This window comes from Pistacia vera, unplaced genomic scaffold (genome assembly GCF_008641045.1).
Source record: "Pistacia vera cultivar Batoury unplaced genomic scaffold, PisVer_v2 Contig278, whole genome shotgun sequence".
Lineage (NCBI taxonomy): Eukaryota > Viridiplantae > Streptophyta > Magnoliopsida > Sapindales > Anacardiaceae > Pistacia > Pistacia vera.
In genome coordinates, this window is record NW_022196088.1 from 232174 (window position 1) to 251378 (window position 19205).

At 35.3% G+C, this 19205-nt stretch overlaps 1 non-coding gene across 1 annotated transcript; it reads right to left on the reverse strand.

Moving 5' to 3' along the window:
* Nucleotides 1–389: 389 nt before the first annotated feature.
* Nucleotides 390–497, reverse strand: LOC116133981. The gene has a single exon (XR_004128633.1). It is a non-coding gene; the product is annotated as a small nucleolar RNA R71 (small nucleolar RNA).
* Nucleotides 498–19205: the final 18708 nt, after the last annotated feature.

Consider the following 19205-nt stretch of genomic DNA (forward strand, 5'->3'; position numbering starts at 1 on the left):
CAAGATTCAGTTTATCACTTTCTTCTTCTACTCAATTCTCTCTCTTTTTAGCTTGTGTTACTTTCCCTTACATACTAGACCATCGGTTACAACAAATAACTTTGAAATTAAGCCAACAATTATTCAGATGATCTAGCAATTGATTTAGTTTGGGGGAAATTCATTTGAGGATTTGATTTTACATGTAGCAAACTTTTTGGAGATTTGTGATATGTTTAAGCACAATGGAGTGACTGATGACGTAGTTCAATTGATTGAGACTTTTTCCATTCTCATTAAGAGATAAGGCAAAAGGCTGGCTTATGTCACTACCGACAGGGACAATCACCAAATGGGATGGATTGGATTAGAAATTCCTTGCAAAGGATTTTCCACTAGCAAACTCTACAAAGATGAGGAACAACATCACCTTTTTTTTGCTAAAACAACAACAAATCATTGTATGAAGCATGGGAGAGGTATAAAGAGTTGCTTAGAAAATGTCCAAATCATGGGTTACCCAATTTAGATGCAAGTTCAGACTTTCTACAATGGTTTATTTCCCAATACGCAAACCATGATCGATGCAGTAGGAGGAGGAGCATTAAACAACAAGATACCAAAAGATGCTTATGAATTACTTGAGGTGATGACAAGTAATAAATATTAAAGACCAAGTGATTGAGCAATGCCAAAAAGGAATATGGGTCTACACGAAGTCGATGCATTCACTGCATTATATTCCCAAATAGCATCACTGCAAAAAAAATTAGGAGACATGAATGTTAGCTTTATTGCCAAGTTGGAAACCCGTTCAAATCTTTAACAAGCGAGCAAGTGACTTATATGGTTAGCTCACAAAGACCTCAACACAACCTATATTTCAACACATACAATCCAGGGTACAAAAACCATCCTAATTTCTCTTGGAGTGATCAAGGAGCACCAAAGCCACAGATTACATACCAACCACAAGAGAGAATAGTTAAACCAGAAGATATGTTTGGAAAGTTCATGCAAGAGATGGCAAATTTCATAAATGAGACAAGGACCAACTTTAGGAATCAAGAAGCATCCATTCAGAATTTGGAGACTCAAATGGAGCAATTAGCTTAGCAACTTTCGGAGAGATCACAAGGTTCATTACAAAATAAAACGGTGACTAATTCTAGAGAACAAGTCAATGCTATAACATTGAGGAGAGATACAGTGTTAGAGCAGTCACAGGAGGAGAAGGCAGCCATTACACCACGTTAGGATGAACCGAAAAGAGAAAAGACAAGAAGGCACAAAACACAGAAATATCCATAAACTCCACCAACTCCTTCACCATACCACCAACCAATTCCATTTCCTCAGAGATTGGGGAAACAAAATTAGGATAAGAAATTTTCTAAATTCTTAGATGTGTTTAAAGATTTGCAAATTAACATTCCTTTTGTAGATGCATTACAACAAATGTCGAGCTACACAAAATTCCTGTAGGATATTCTATCAAACAAAAGGAAATTGGAAGAGAACGAGATGATAATGCTTACGAAGGATTGTAGTGGCATACTTCAAGAAGGGGGTCTACTCCAATTCAAATCCGAAGGACAATCTGGTCCACAATCAGTCAACCTAATGAGGGTAAATGAGTATGTTTTCAAACCTAGGCAAATGTCATTTTACCCCCCAAATTTTAACTATAACATTTTAATTCCTTAATGAAACCCAAAAATTGGATGCATAATCTGGTTTACATGATTGGGTTGTATTGCAAAATATGAAAAGTTGGCAAATTGTTTAACCCCCTAAGTTTGGAAAGTGACATTTTGGCCCAAATCTAAAAAACCCAAAAACAAGTTTTTGAGAGCATTCACATGCACATAAATTTTCTAACCAAGAATCATGCTTAATACAATTAAAGATAATTACAAGGCAAACTACCTAAACTTAGCTTTATTGATTTTTTCCAAATTCTTCATCCAAGCTTTGTTTTTTTCCCTCTCTAATATTTCTTTTAATGGTTTGAGAAGTTCCTTGTCATCTAAATCCACACTTAAACACAAGTCATTAGTAATAATTCTTAAGGACATATTAGTTTGTTATCATGACAATAAAAGTATGGTGACTCATTGAGTCAACAATCTCCCAATTTTTTATGATGACAAACACATATGCACTTCAAGGGTATTTATAAAATATGCAAATGAATATGTTTCCTTGACATAGAGAAGGACTTGATTTTTAAGAAGAAATTGAAAGGGTTTGCTTTTAAAAAACCAAGTTTCCTCCCCTTGAATGTATGTACCATAAATAATCAAATGCCAACGCAATCCATGGCACATCCACACATATCACATATATACATAGCTTAAATCATAGCTCACTGCTATGTCAATAATCAAATCATATGTATCTCAGTCATATCAAACATTCAATCTTCTAAATTTCTCCCCCATTGTCATTATCAAAAAGAGATCAGCAATGTAAGCATCAAAATGAAAAAAGGATGAAGAGGAAAGGATATACCCAATAGAAAGTCCATAAGAGTAGATAAGCAAAGGAAACCCTTGAACATTCATACACAAGCCATAATTCATCAAAATAAGAGCTATAACGAGCACAATAGCCAGAAACTAAGCAGAATGAAGCATAACATGTCCAAATACATTATATAAAAAACAAACAAACGAGAGAAAAAATATGAGCATAGAGTGGCTGTTTGTGCTTATGTAGTGATGAAATAACCCTCCGAGAAACAATCAAAATCATGTCCATGTCCTGATTTTCTATTTTCCTCCAGAAATGGATCAACATCACAATCAGAATCATCCACAACAACGATAGATATGTCAAAAGTTCCATTCATACATTCATTAAACAACAAATCATCTGAGTCACAAACATGTGTTTTCATTCACTGAAAAAGGATTTAGTGAACCCCAAGAGGTTGGTCTGGCACGATCAGGAGGTTGACTTCCTTTATTGAGTTTCTAGGTTCAAACCTTGAGACCACCTACCACATTGTAACTTACCTGGTTCTTTGGGTTTATAGGATGTTCAATTGATCCCAAAGATTAGTTAAGATGTACATAAATTAGCCAAGACACCATGGTTACAAAATAATAATAAAAAAGATTTACAAGTCTTCACATGATGAATGTGATTTTCTTTTCATTGTTACTTGCTTCATTATTAGGTGTCTTATGGGTTGACATGCAATTTCTGTGGTTGAAAATATAGTACTTGCATTGAGATGAAAAGTTATTCTAACAACTCATATCATTAAAAGCATATAACATTTTCCTAAGTTCGATCTTAGGGTTTAGTACAACGTACTTTCCATCTCTTATCATGATAAGACTGTAAGGGTGAGTTGCGCGAGATCCTTGTTCCCTCAACAACTATTCTCTCTTTGACATAATGAGGTTTATGATTAGAAGCGAGAATAGGTTTTTTTTTAATTTTTTTTTTTTTTATGAATACATGTGTCTTATCTCATTTAATGTAGTTGTCCCATTTCTACTTCATTTTTATTATTTTTTAATTATTTAATGTCACAAATTACATTTTAGCCCTTCAAGTTAAACTTCTTCCCATTAGAAAACGACCTAGAAGAGAGTTAGTTAAGATTAATTGATACCTTAGGACACTCCAACCCAATGCCATTTTGGTGTAAAAAACACCAAAATGGCGTGAAAGATGACCTCCAACCCAGCACAAAGCATTACACTAATTTGGTGTCACGCCAAATTTGGTGTAGCACTGTTCATGCACACCAATTTAGCGTGACACTGTTCAAATACTATAATTTTTTTTTTTTTTGTTATTTGTATTTATATTAATTTGATTATTATTTATATTAATATTTATAATAATAAATTCATAATAATTATATAATTCAAAAAATGATGAAAAAAAAAAAAAACTTTATTCAATGCAAATATTAAACTACAATAACTTAAAATAAAAATTAACACTAATTTAAAAACATTAAAATTAAAAGAAAATACAACATAAACTAGAATAACAATTTAGTATTCCGGTAGATTATAAAATATATTTTTTATAATCTATCGGAATACTATAAAATATATATATATTTTTTGGTGGCATTTTTTATTAGATGCAATATTTTTCTATATTAAATGTAATGTTTATTTGATTAAATAAATGCTTAAGTTTATTAAATTAGTATAATTTTCAAAGTAATTATGATTTAATAAAAATATCATTCCCAATATTTAATTTATATATATATATATAATTAGTGAAATAGATTAATTGTTGATTATTAATAGAAAGAAAAAAAAAAGAATATTCTAAGGAATATTCTTTTTGGTGTAATGTTTGGTGCAATAGATGGGAGATGCAATAGTGTTTCACACCAATTTGATGTGAAACTTGCACCAATTTGGTGTTCGTAGTTGAAGATGGTCTTAGGGGAGGTATTTGGGGATTTTTTATACCACAAGGAGCTTTTTAGGAAAACCTGAAACCTCAAGGGAGGTTTCTGATAATCACTCATTTTTTTATGACAAATAACAATAAAAAAAAAAAAAAGGTTTTTTTTTAATACATATATTTATTTATTTATGTTTATTGTGGTAATAAGCAATTTTTGGAAATTAAAGTGCCGGTTGATTTGGTTTTTTTTTAATACATATATTTATTTATTTATGTTTATTGTGGTAATAAGTAATTTTTGGAAATTAAAGTGCCGGTTGATTTGGTGTCAATCAACATATGAAAGGGATTTAGCCGTGAACCTATTTGTGTTTTATACAAAATTGAGGATCAACACCATTAATCTGTTTGCTTAAATTCATATGATTTTCAATTTTCTTCATCATCAACTTCCCTAGTTGTGAAATCGATGATTATAGTATATCCATTTCATTTATTGATTTGGTGTCAATCAAACAATGAAATGGATATATAACCATCGATTTCACAACTTGTATTTTCTCGTAATTATATTTAGAATTTTAAGTTTCAAGAATGTAATCTAATTATATTTTTCTTACTTAATATACAATCTGGAGGAATTTGTTAGGTTTAAATTAAGCATTAATTGCAGTATATGGGCCAATAATAAGCTTCGCTGTTCCTTCCAATTTCAAATGGATCTGCATAAATAAATACTAAATATGAAGCTAATAAATACAAAAAAAGAAGTGGTGGTTGAGGGCAATATGCATATTTCAATGGGGCCTCAGCCTCGCAGTCGCAGCCTGCCGCCATTGAAGAAGCCAAGTTGGATTTTAGTGATGGTTTTGTTGGTCTGCCTTTTTATATTTAGTTCTTTCTCTTTCTATCCTAAAGCCTGTTATATATTTGGCTGCAAATCATTTTCTTATCCTCTTCTTGGGAAACAACTTACAGACGATGAGGTTTCTTCTCGCGTTGTGATTAGGGAAATTCTGAATTCTTCTCCTGTTCCTCGTTCCAAGAATTCGAAAATCGCTTTCTTGTTCTTGATTCGTGATTCATTGCCTTTCGAGATGCTCTGGGATAAGTTTTTCAATGTACGTAATGGTTTTCTTCTACTTTTACCTGTTTTCCGATGTATGCCATATTAATTTTATCTGAATTATACTTATACATTGTTGGGTTCATCTCATTAATTACTCATTAGACAAAAAAGATATCTTACGACTTAGATTCAATGATATAAATGCAAAATCCTAAAAATTTATATCAGGACATTCTATATATATAATCATAATATATTTTTTGTTAAGTTCTTTTTAGTTAAAAGCCTTGAAGCTAATGTAGTTTATGAAATAATAACAAATAAAGTGTATGGAAAACCTATTCTAAATATGATTATTTGACAATATAATTAATTAGATATTGAATATAATGGAGATCGAGGTGCTGACCAAGTTAATGTTCCCAAATATTCTCAAGATCCTTTGCAAGAAATTGGCGCTCCAATGACTAGGGCAAAGACAAAGAGGATGAAAGAGGTTTTACAAGGCTTGATCATGGAAATGCAATACAAAGAGACTGTACTAGAAGACTCTAAGACTAAATTCGAAGATTTCAAAGCTTTACTAAGGATGGCCTATTATCTTTTTATGCAAGGGGTAGATTTGGAAGATCAAGTTGGATGCAAGGATTAATTTAGGAATTAATTTTCGTTTATTTAATCTTGGGCTTTTTTTTTATATTTTAATTATCATTAGATTCTTTAGTCTTTTTAAGACCTAATTTATTTAGACTTCTAGTTATTGTTGGCAAATAAAGGTCTTGGTTGATCTTTCTCTTTAACAAAGACTTGATACTGTGGTTGATGCGCGTCAAATTTAATTAGACATAATAGCGTTAATGAAGTCAATACTATCAGATAAATTGATACTCGTGACTCGTTAAGAAATAAGATATTTAGATTCGAGTCGGGGGATGCATTTTAAATCATCCCATTATAGGAGTTGGGTAAAAGATATATTCGAAGCTCTCCTTTACAAAGAGACAATACATTATGATCGTAGTTCTTTGAACCCTACTGAGTGAGCTGGATAGAGGATATTTCAATAAAAATGTGTAGCCCAAACATTAAAAGGATGAAGTCTTTATGTGAGACAGAAGTGTCGTTACCTAAAATTTTCTACGTATAAATAAAAATTCTAATAACAAGGACAAAGTTAGAGTCTTAATAATGAATTTGGCCAATTATATCATACAAACACTTGACTTTATTAGGTTCATAAGTTAGGTGCATCGACAACAAAAACCAAAGTCAAGTCTTTTGTGAGACAAAATTTTCATAATAACTCCCCAAGAATGTGGATTTTATCATCGTAACTAGTCTTAAATGATCTGGCCTACATGAAGACGCAAGTCGTAACCTTTAATTTTATCATTTAAAAAGGATTCATAAAAGTATGCATAATTAGTTATAAAAAAAAGAAATTATTTTTGACTTATTATTTAAAGTTCTAAAGTTGTGCCTTTTAACTCATATCCAAGTTAGCCTATAAGTTATAGGATTGTGATTCTTTTGATTTGGAGTTCTAATCTTAATAGAAATATAAAAATGTTATCCGAAGCAGGCAATTATTTCTTTCTTCACTAAAATATATTATAATTTGTTGCATTCATTCGTGTATATGTAGAACTTGATTAATGTTTGAAGAGCAATGTTATATTTACATATGAGTCATACAAACAAACAAAAAACAAAAGATAAAGTAGTTATTTTACATGAATTTTGTATAATTTTTGTCTGTTTATATGACTTAATTGAAAGCAAAACATTATTGACGTTTGAATATAGAACATAGCCATCTCAAGGAAAGTAGAGGCCTAAGGCGAAAATTTCTAATGTAGGCCTTCTCATGCTTAATAAAATAATTCCTTCAAATTTTATTTGGAAATTTATATAATATATTAGCATTTTAATATTAAGAGAATAATATCCATTAAATTTTGATTAAAACTGTAGGTAAAAAAATATATGTAAGTTTTTTATATTTTAANAGGAGAAGAAAGTAAAGCTAGCAGCTGTGGAGTTTACAGATTATGCAAGTATATGGTGAGATCAATTGGCGATCAATAGGCGCAAGAATGGTGAGAGGCCTATTTGGTCATGGGAAGAGATGAAGTTGGTGATGCGCAAGAGATTTATACCTAGCCATTACTCTAGAGATTTGTATAGGAAGTTGCAAGGGCTGGTTCAAGGTTCCATGAGTATAGAGGATTATTATAAGGAGATGGAAATCACCATGATTAAAGCAAACATAAACGAAAACAGAGAAGCAACAATGGCTAGATTCATTGCCAGATTGAACAAGGAGATTGCTGACGTGGTTTAGTTGCAACATTATGTAGAAATGGAGGAGCTACTGCACAAAGTCGTTAAAGTGGAGAAGCAAATAAAGTCCAAGAGGTTCATATCTGGTTTGTCCTCTAGCTCTCCGTAGAGATCAAATTGGAAGGAAAACAAAGTTGCCTTCAAAACAAAAGAAGAAGCAAAGTCGAAGAATTCGGTTGCTGTTCCTAAAGGTAAACCCGAAACTAAAACTCTTACTAAGTCACGTGATATTAAGTGTTTTAGGTGTCAAGGATTCAGACATATTGCTTCCAAATGCCCAAACAAAAAGGTTTTGGTTGTACGGGCAAACAGAGAAGTCGAAAGTGCTAGCTCAAGTGACGATGAGATGCCACCATTGTAGGATTGTTCTGATGTTGAAGTGGAAGAACCTGTGCATGGTGATTTACTTGTTACAAGAAGAGCCCTGAGTATACAGCCTAAGGATGAAGGAGATGAGGAGCAACGTGAGCATATTTTTCACACAAGATGCCACGTGAAGGATAAGGTATGTACGTTAATTATTGATAGTGGGAGTTGTACTAATGTTGGTAGTACTTTGTTGGTAGAGAAGTTGAATTTGAAGTGGAAGAAGCATCCTAAATCATACAAGCTACAATGGCTGAATGACTGTGGAGAAGTGAAGGTAAACAAGCAAGTTCAGGTTCCTTTTTCAGTTGGCAAGTATGAGGATGAGGTTCTTTGTAATGTGGCACCGATGTATGTTGGTCATATATTGCTTGGCCGACCGTGGCAATTTGATAGGAGGGTGTCGCATGATGGGTACAAAAATCGTTATTCTTTTGTAATGAACAACCGAAAAGTTGTATTAGCCCCTCTCAAACCTTTGCAAGCTTATGAGGACCAGATTAGGATAGCAAGAGAGTGCAAAGTGAGAGAGAAACAACAGTGTGAGCAAGAGGAAAATAGAAAGAGAGTAAGTGAGGTCGAGAGGAAAAATAAAGAGAAAAGTAAGCAAAAAGGAGAGAAAAGTGAGCAACATGGAGAGAAAAATAAAAGAATGAGTGTACTTGTTGAAAAACATGAGGTTAAGAGTGTAATGATGGCGAGGCAACAAGTACTTGTACTTATGTACAAGGATGTTTATTTTTCTACTAACAACCTTAAATCATCTTTGCCTACTGTTGTCGTGTCTTTATTGCAGGAATTTGAGTACCTATTTCTTGAGGAGATTCCTCATGGATTACTTTCTCTAAGAGGAATTGAGTATCAAATAGACTTCATACCTGGTTCCGCCATACCAAATCGACCTTCTTATAGAGTTAATCTCGAGGAAACGAAGGAGATACAAAGGCAAGTTGATGAGCTGTTGCAAAAGGGATTTGTAAGGGAGAGCCTCAGCCCATGTTCGGTTCCTGTCCTCTTAGTCCCAAAGAAAGATGGAACGTGGCGCATGTGTGTGGATTGCCGAGATATTAACAAGATTACGGTAAAGTATAGACATCCTATCCCCAGATTAGATGATATGCTTGATGAATTGCATGGCTCTCAATTGTTTTCTAAAATTGATTTAAAGAATGGCTATTATCAGATTCGCATGAAAGAGGGAGATGAATGGAAAACTGCATTTAAAACTAAATATGGACTGTATGAGTGGTTAGTAATGCCTTTCTGTTTAACTAATGCACCTAGTACATTCATGAGGTTAATGAACCATGTTTTGCGTGCTTTCATGGGAAAATTTATGGTAGTTTACTTTGATGATACTTTAGTTTATAGCAAAAATTTGGATGAACATGTGAAACACTTGCATGCTGTGTTTAGTGTGTTGAGGGAGCACAAATTGTAGCTAATCTTAAGAAGTGCACGTTTTTGCATGGAATCTGTTGTGTTTCTTGGATTTGTTGTTAGTTCACAGGGTATTAATGTTGATGAAGAAAAGGTAAGAGCAATAAGGGATTGGCCTACACCTAAGAATGCGAACGAGGTGAGAAGTTTCTATGGTTTAGCAAGTTTTTATTGAATGTTTGTTAAAGATTTTAGTTCTATTGCTGCACCTTTGAATGAACTTGTTAAAAAGAATGTTGTTTTTAAGTGGGATGATGTGCATGACCGAGCTTTCAAAACTTTGAAAGATAGGCTAACTAATGCACCTCTGTTGTGTTTGCTTAACTTTGATAAAGCTTTTGAGATAGAATGTGATGCATCCGGGATTGGAATAGGAGCTGTTTTGATGCAGGATTCCAAACCAATTGCTTATTTTAGTGAAAAGCTAAGTGGGGCAATGTTGAATTATCCTACTTACGACAAGGAGCTTTATGCATTAGTGAGAACTCTTCAAACATGGTAGCATTACTTGTGGCCGAGGGAATTCATCATTCATTCCGATCATGAGAGCTTAAAGTTCTTTAAGACCCAAGGTAAGCTTAATAAAAGACATGCTAAGTGGTTGGAGTTCATAGAAACATTTCCTTATGTAATCAAATACAAACACAAGAAGGAAAACATTGTGGCTGATGCATTGTCTAGGAGGTACGTATTACTTACTTCATTGCGAACTAAATTACTTGGTTTTGAATTGCTTAAGGATTTGTATGCCAATGATTCTGATTTCAGTCAAGTATGGAATGCATGTGATAAGTGTGCGTTTGGTGATTTTTTCAATTTTATCATAATAAGATCTGCAAGAAATATTAACATGAGTTAAAAGAAACAAACGCACGTTGAAGGCTCCTCCAAATGTCGACTAATGTTTTGTTACCAATCCAGTGTGATCGAACCTGCGTAGTCCCACAAAGACAATGTAAAACCCCTCCCTAGCCGAGTATTTCCTAAGTATCCCTTGGCCATGAGAACCTAGAAACCACACCTAGGAAAGAAGTTTATTTTATAATCCTATTTAAAGAATAAACTTGTAGTTTAAAAAATATCTATTTTTTTTTTATTAAATTTCTAAACTATAAAGTTCATTGTACAAGTCAAATATATTTTCCTTTCTTGGAGGCATTAGAATCCATAGTAGTACGTAGAAATATACACACTTTTACAAAATTTACTAGCAATTTGATTTCTTTTGTTAACACAAACATATATACTCCATAATAACATGGACATATTTACTGCATTATGAGATATAAACATATTAACTACACTAAACACTAGCAAACTCAATAGTCATAATTAAAACATCCCTTCATGCTCATAAACTCCCTCGAAATCCTCTCCCAGCTTCATGCCTTAATCCTTACTTGCAAAACATTTTAAAACATTTCGCGGGGTGAGCGCTAATCGCTCAGTAAGGAATATGGCCATTTAAAAACTATTAAGGTTCATTATACAAGTATATTACTTAGGACCTTCCTACCTAAAACATACCTTCTTCTTTGACATAACAAGTTCATAAAACATATCATCACTTTGGACTTTTCTCATAAACATAAGTCATAACATAACCATACCTAATATAACATAGAACATATATACTTATGAAATATTCATGTACATGGCATCTTATTTTTTTTGTCTTTATACTTATGGTTTCATTAGTCTTGTATCCGATCGATTCATTTGAACCATTACCTTTTTCTTGGTCGTCACCACAAAGGACTCATGGTTTCCTAAGAATTCCATTCCTCTGATCTTGTTTATACCTAAGAGACTCATGGAATTCATTCTTTACATTTCATAAATTTTTCATAAGACAACAAATAAGCTATATGCTTACCATTATGATGCAAACATATGTACTACTCTCCCATGCTCAATCATACTAATCTCCTACTAAACTTCTTAACTTAATTCATTAAATTTCCATACAATACAAGAATTTTCAGTATAGATTATTTCAGGGGTTTATTAAATTAGAAACAATTGGGAATTTCCATGAGAAGGTGGATGCCAATAGTTTGTCACTTTTCAAGCAATTTCTTTTCCCTTATCTTCCAATTCGAATTGTTTTTGGCTAAACACATAAAAGTTTTAGGTATATTCTCCAGTTTTTAACACTTCAAGAATCAACTCAATCTTACTTCTATAACTTCCAGTTATGACTGATTCAGTGAAGCATGTACAGTATAGTCCCAAAAAGCCAAATCCGAATTCTATTCATTTTAACCATGTCACCTTCATTTGCACATTCCATCATTTGCATGTCATTCTAAGTATAAAAGCATCAAACCTCCCTTTTTACAGAACCAAAAAGTGCAAAACACCGTCCACCTACAAATCTCTTAATTGGCATAATCATCCTCCATATGCACACATCACCAATCAACACACCATTTAACAATCCATCCCCAAACATCGCATCACACTATATTAACATAATAAATGTAAGTTCCATAAACCCTAGGTGTCATCAATTGTAGTCATAAGGGAGATTTTTTCCTTACCTTAGTATTCAAAGCACAAAGACACTCCTCCTTAGCTCCAAAGGTTCACCTTCTACCTTACATATAACCACTTATGAATTTCCTTTATAAAAGATCAGAAAACTAGGTTTTGAAACTCACTTAAACTCTGAAATTGAAGTTCTTTAAGTGTGGATGTGTTCTCCTTTGAATCAACTTGAATCTATGAAAATTTGAGAATAAGGCTTGGATTAGTGACTTTTATGGTGGATTTGGAGAGATGAAGAAAAAGATGATATGTTTAGGTGACAAGGCCGACTCCTCTCTCTTTAAACCTTGTAAATTTTATTCCATTGTTGCCTAATGTGATTGGTCAATAAAGTTAGATATAAGGTCATTTGGCATAAATTTTTCTCATATAGGGCGTTTTGGTCATTTCCACCACAACATAAAGATAGCACTCATTTATGCCATTTGACTTCTTTAAAACACTTAACAATTAAGAATACCTTAGGTAATGACTAACTTCCCTTGGTGAACTTTTATGGATACTTATTACATATGGATTTGTAAGAAAGACATTACCCTTGGTTACCGTTTACACCATTTTAACCATATCAATTAACTTTATGACCATTCTAGCCTCATTTCTCTTCAATGACATCACCCCTACCCTTTATAATGGCCACATCTCGAAATACATTTAATTGACCATTTCCCTTCCATTCAAAAAGAAAATTACTTGAAAGGTAAATTTCATACCTTAGGGCATCGGAATAATAACGCGGGTTTACAGACAATCTCAAAAGAACCAAGAGGGATTTGCTGATCTCTTTGCTTCAGATTAGAAGAAAAGCAAATCAATTGAAATTGTTTTAGGCTTCTTGTTTCTGCGTGGGAGTGTATTGGAGGGTTTGGTGTGTGTGTTTTCTTTTAAAAGATAAATCAAAGATTATTAAATAATAAAACATTTTCTTTTTTATAGTAAACAATTTGCCCTATCCCTACGGAATAGGCTTGGGCTCCAACCCAAATGCCCTATGTTGCAAACACTCCCAATTTAATATTTTTTTATTTTTTTTCCATCATTATCTCAATTAAAATCAATTAATATATATTTAAAATATTAACATTTAACAATATGATAATATATTTATAGGTGTTAACACACATTAAACGTAATTTCAATTATTTAATTTTTCTAACAAATTAATAAAGGCTACGACCTCGCAAATTTAATTGCACTGTGAAATTACCAAAATACCCTTTCGCCTTAAAAAGACGAAAACACCCTTATTTCTTCTTGGATCTAATTGTCTTCTATGTGGTACCCTAGCTCCTCCTCTTATCGACAGGTATAGTATCGCGATTAACACAATTATCGTCTCACTAATACACAGACCAAGATTGGCCCCTAACAAGGCATCATGGCCACCAGATAGATTTCGATTCAGCAAAGTGTTACCTGTCAACGATGGTTACCGTGCAATTCGATCCTTTCATCATACGTTATCTCGACGAGACGAAGACGAGAAATAGTGTCACCCTTCGGTTCCTCTCGATATTATGTATTCAGTTTCTGGACCAATGACCCGTATTATAACTAGATAGAGCAACAACTCATCCCATTATGGCCACAGTTTTAGTGTCATTGCCATATACTGAATTGCGCCGTGAGTAAATTCTCCTAACCCGGGAGTGTGAATCCTCTATCAATCCACCATAGTCTTGATACACTTATTGATGCAGCCAATCACCACCGTATGACAGCTCTGAAAGAACTGCATTAGGCTAGTGTCAAACTACCACCAACGGTGCACAAGGCTCCGGTGACTCAAGTCAAGGATCACATGCTTCGTTAGAGGATTTCTTCCTAGACACTGGGGTTACCATCCATATAAATCCTCTGGTGGTCAGTCTCGTGAACTGCTGCTGTGTAATCGCCTACAGCAAGCACCCATGTGTTGCACCAGGTTGTCACCAAACAACCTTGACAAGTGAGTAGTCACTACCTTTCGACAGGGTCGTTCAACACTATGATAGCCTTACCGTATTTCTGTGCCCTTACTTCAGAATAATACGGGGCTACGACGTTTCTAGAATGGCCACCATATGTGCTCATAGGGTTCTCACTATCAAGATTTGAAACACATTGATACCCCTCGTCACGGTTCTACCATTCTAAGACATATATCATACATTGTAATAATAATGATTTACGCGATAGATAAAAATGCCTTTTATTGATTTAATGAACTTATTACAAAAGTCAATTCTACAATAATTGATTGGCTCTAGGGCATCTACTCTAACAATCTCCCACTTGTACTATAGCCAATCATCATGTATTTAAACCAATGATCTCAAGTGCCTATCTGCTTCTGCTGCGACGAGGCTTTGTTAGTGGATCTGCGAGATTGTCATCAGTATGCACTTTACTAATCTGCACGTCTTTCCTTTTAACTATCTCTTGATGAGATGGAATCGTCTGAGTATGTGTTGTGGATTTTTTATAGACCGTGGTTCCTGGCTTGAGCAATTGCCTATGTTTGTCACAATAGATGTCTATAGGATCAACAATCGTAGAAACCACACCAAGTTCAGTAACGAACTTCTTAATCTAGACTGCCTCCTTGGCGCATCTGACAATGCATTACTCAGCCTCCATTGTAGAATCCGCTACTGTGCTTTGCTTGGAGCTTTCCAACTCACTACACTACACCCTCATTGAGAAAAAATACAAACCCTGATTGCGATCGATAATCATCTTTGTCCGTTTGGAAACTACATCACTGTATCTTTTTACAGTGAGCTCATCTTCCCCTCCATAAACAAGAACATATCCTTGTCCTCTTCAGGTACTTAAGACTATTCTTGACAGCCATCCAGTGACGCTCACCTGGATCCGATTAATATCTACAAGTGCTCAAAGCACATGAGACATCAATTCGAGTACATAGCGGCATACATGTGGACCCAATTGCTGATGCATATGGGATCCTCTTCATCTTATCTCTCTCATCTTGGTGTTTAGGACACAATTCCTTAGAGAGATAAACACCATGTGACATCGGAAGAAATCCCTTCTTGGATTCTTCCATACTGATCTTTTCAGTACTTTGTCATATATGTACTCTGACTTAGGCCAAGCAACCTACGCGATCTACACGATAGATTCTTATACCAAGGAGGTAGGCTGCTTTCCCTAAGTCCTTCATGGAGAAGCACTTGGATAACCAAGTCTTTACCGACGGCAAGTTCGTTATTCATTCCCGATCAGAAGTATGTCATCGCATACAATCTAGGAATGCTACTGACTGCACTCCCACTCACTTTCTTGTAAACACAGGGCTCATCTTCGTTCTTGATAAAACTGAATTCTTTTACGGCTTTATCAAAACGAATGTTCTAGCTCCTTGAAGCTTGCTTGATCCATAAAGGATCTCTGCAACTTGCATACCTTATTGGTTTGACTATCAAGAACGAAACCTCAGGTTGTGTCATGTACACATCCTCCTCAAGGTTTTCATTCAAGAAAGCAGTTTTGACATCCATTTGCCAAATCTCATAGTCATGATATCAGCAATTGCAACATCATCCGGATGTTTAATCATGGCAATCAACGAAAAGGTTTCTTCATAGTCAATGCCATGATTGTTTGAAACCTTTGGCAACCAGCCGTGCTTAATAGTATGCACGTTCCCATCCATGTCAGTCTTCTTCTTGAAGACCCATTTACACCCTATGGGTTTTACCCCTTCAGGTGGTTCCACCAAAGATGACACGGGTTTTGGTACATGGAGTCCATCTCAGATTTCATGGCTTCAAGCCATTTAACGGAATCTGGATCCGATATAGCGTCTTCGTAGGTTTTGGGTTCATCGTCTTAGTAGACCAGTCGTCACCATGTTGAGTCACAAGATAACCGTATCTCTCGAGCTCATGGCGTACTCTCCCAGATCTACGTAGCTCCTGTGCTACCTGAGGTGGTTCACTTTGATCACAAGTTGTGGAGTAACCTCCTCATGATGCTCAACCACTTCCTGTGGCACATCATCTCGTCATTCGCTAGTATACTTGTGGTTCTAGAACTTCATCAAGTTCTACTTTTCTCCCACTAGTATTCTTAGAAATATTCCTTTTCTAGGAAGACACCAGTTCGAGCAACAAAAATTTTACGCTCTTCTAGGTGGTAAATAGTACCTTTGGTCTTCTTTGGATACCCCACAAATATAAATTTACAGGATTTTGGCTAGCTTGTTTGAAGTCAATTTCTTAACATAAGCTTCACAACCCCAATCCTTAGATAAGACAAGTTGGGCTTTCGCCCACTCCATAGCTCATATGGAGTCTTATCTACAGATTTTGATGGTACACGGTTCAAAACGTGAGTCGCAGTCTCTAGGGCATAACCCTAGAATGATGCAGGTAATCACTAAAACTCATCATGGACCTAACCATGTCAAGTAAGGTCTTATTCCTCCTTTCTGACACTCCATTGTGTTGGGGTGTATAAGAGGGGTGAGTTGTGATACTATCCTACATTCTTTCAGTACTCCGAAAACCCTGAGCTTAGTATTCACCTCCTCGATCCGATCGAAGAGCTTTATACTTTGTCCAACATATTCTGTACTTCATTTCTGAATTCCTTGAATTTATCAAAGGCTTTAGATTTATGTCTCATAAGGTAGACATAACCATATCACTGAAATCATCAGTAAATGTGATGAGTATAATATCCACCTCTAGCTTCAACTGTTAGTGGACCACATAAATCACTATGGTAATGCCTTGCTCAGTAGCCCTTTCACCTTGTCCTGTGAAAGGAGACTTGGTCATCTTGCCTAATAGGCATGACTCGCATACCTCAAATGACTGAAAGTCAAAAGGGTCCAAAACTTCATCCCTTGAAGTTTTGTAATGCGGGTCTATTAACATGCACACATCTACAGTGCCAGAGATATGTTTGGTTTTGATCGCTATGTTTAGCTCTCTTGGTTTCATATTGAGAATATCTTTATGTTTAAATCAAGAACATATAATCCATTATAACCTTGCAATTCCAAATAGAATACCATTCAAACTAAGGACAACAATCCATTAGATAACCAAAATGATACCCCATATTCCAAAGCGGATACTGAAATAATATTCTAGAAATAGAAGGTACGTGATAACAGTTATGTAATTCCAATAACAAGCCCGTAGGCAAAGATAACACATAAGTTCTTACAGCCAATGCAGCCACATGTGCTCCATTTCCAACTCGTATGTCCACCTCTCCCTTGGCGAGCACTCTACTCTGCCTTATCCCTGCACATCAGTACAAATGTGAGTACCACCCTGTGTCAATGACCCAAATGTTGAGGGAGAAATTAATCTCAATCATAAGATACCTGAAGTCGTAGCCTCTGACTTCTTCTTGCTTGCGAGGAAAGCCTTGCAGTTTTTCCTCCAGTGGCCAAGCTTGCACAAAAGAAGCAACTACCTTGCCCTTCCCTATGCCACTCTCGGCCCAAGAGCAACCTGTCATTTGGCTGGGCTTGGGTTTGGCCTTACCCTTGCCTTGTGTACCCTTTGGTTTACCGCAGCAACCATAAACAGGCTTGGACTTTTTCAAATCCTGCTCTGCAGTCCAAGCATGTTCAGAAGTTCTGACAGGTTTTCTCCTCGTGTTCATATTAAAATTCATTATGAACGGAGCATAAGAGTCAGGCAAGGATTGCAGAATTAAATCCATTTGTAATTCTGCATCCAAGCCACATCCCAGTCTCAAACCTCTCTATGTGCTCGATCATCTTGAGCACATGGACCAACTTGGGCTCCCTCAGTCAGACGACTCCCAAACATGCTTTCGCAAGCTTGTACCTCTCATGTCTAGTATTTGTTTCGTAAAGCTCCTTGAGATGTAGAATATGGAAGAAGCATCCATATTCTCATGCTGCTTTTGCAACATAGTGTTCATCGATGCTAACTATCAAGCATTGAACGCTATCGGCATCATCAGAACTTTTGATAAGTATCCTTAACTTCCTGGTGGCATCAGGATCAGGCTCAGCCATGTATGGCTTTTCAAGGTACACAATTTCTTTTCTAACTTGAGTATAATCCGAAGATTACTATCCAGTCTGAGAAATTGGATCCATCCAACCTGTTTTCTTTCTCGATTATCGGTCGCAGGTTCATAATGCTCATTTTGTGAATCTACAATTGCAAAAAGATAAGTTATTATAAAGTTCATTTTATTTAATATGGTCTTTTTAAATGATGCTCCCACTTTTACTCAACGCCTCACACATTTAAACTCAGGAAAGGCCGTTGACTTTCCTAGTTGCCAGATCCCATCTTGCCCATTTCAAACCTTCGCTTTGGCGAACAAGCCAAAATGAGTTGATTAGGTAGGCCAACAAACTTAATCCACACAAGTTATAGCTCCCACTATCAACCTCAAATGTGAGAAAGCCAACAAGCCAATCACACAATCCAATGGCTCCAACCATTGTCCTCAAGTGTGATCTTAGTATTAGTAAAGTGACACTACATGTCACCACGTACACATAATATGTGTACTGCTCTACTATGCCTATGACGCGTTTATCAACCTTCGCTTTGGGAACAAGCAAACCGTCATTTTAAGTCGCCCCATCACCATTAAGGAAAACTCCAATGTATTTTAATCCCACTGGTAGAAGTGTACCCTTCGCTTTAGTGAACAAGGTTTCGACAACAATGGTTTGATTAAAACCATGGTATGGAAGGCTTACGTACTTAATATAATTCGTTGAGGGGTTTGTTATTTAATGTCTCATAAGATTATTATCTTTGTTAGAATGACATGTTTGGCATGTTACAAACATTCAACCTTGCATGCATTCTAAACAAAAATTAAACTTGCCGGTACATGGCCCAACTAAAACCGATTTCTTCGAGCCTGAGGAATTGGTGGTCACCTAGGGTCCTGTAATAAATATCTCAGTCTTCAGTCGGTTGCCTTGTTCTTTGCTCCATCTTCAAGTACATTACAAACTTCTAAGTTTACAAAAGATAAATACAAAATTCTTTACATCAATAATTTAGAAACCTCATTTAGATTCGAGGGGAGTTAGATGAGAAGA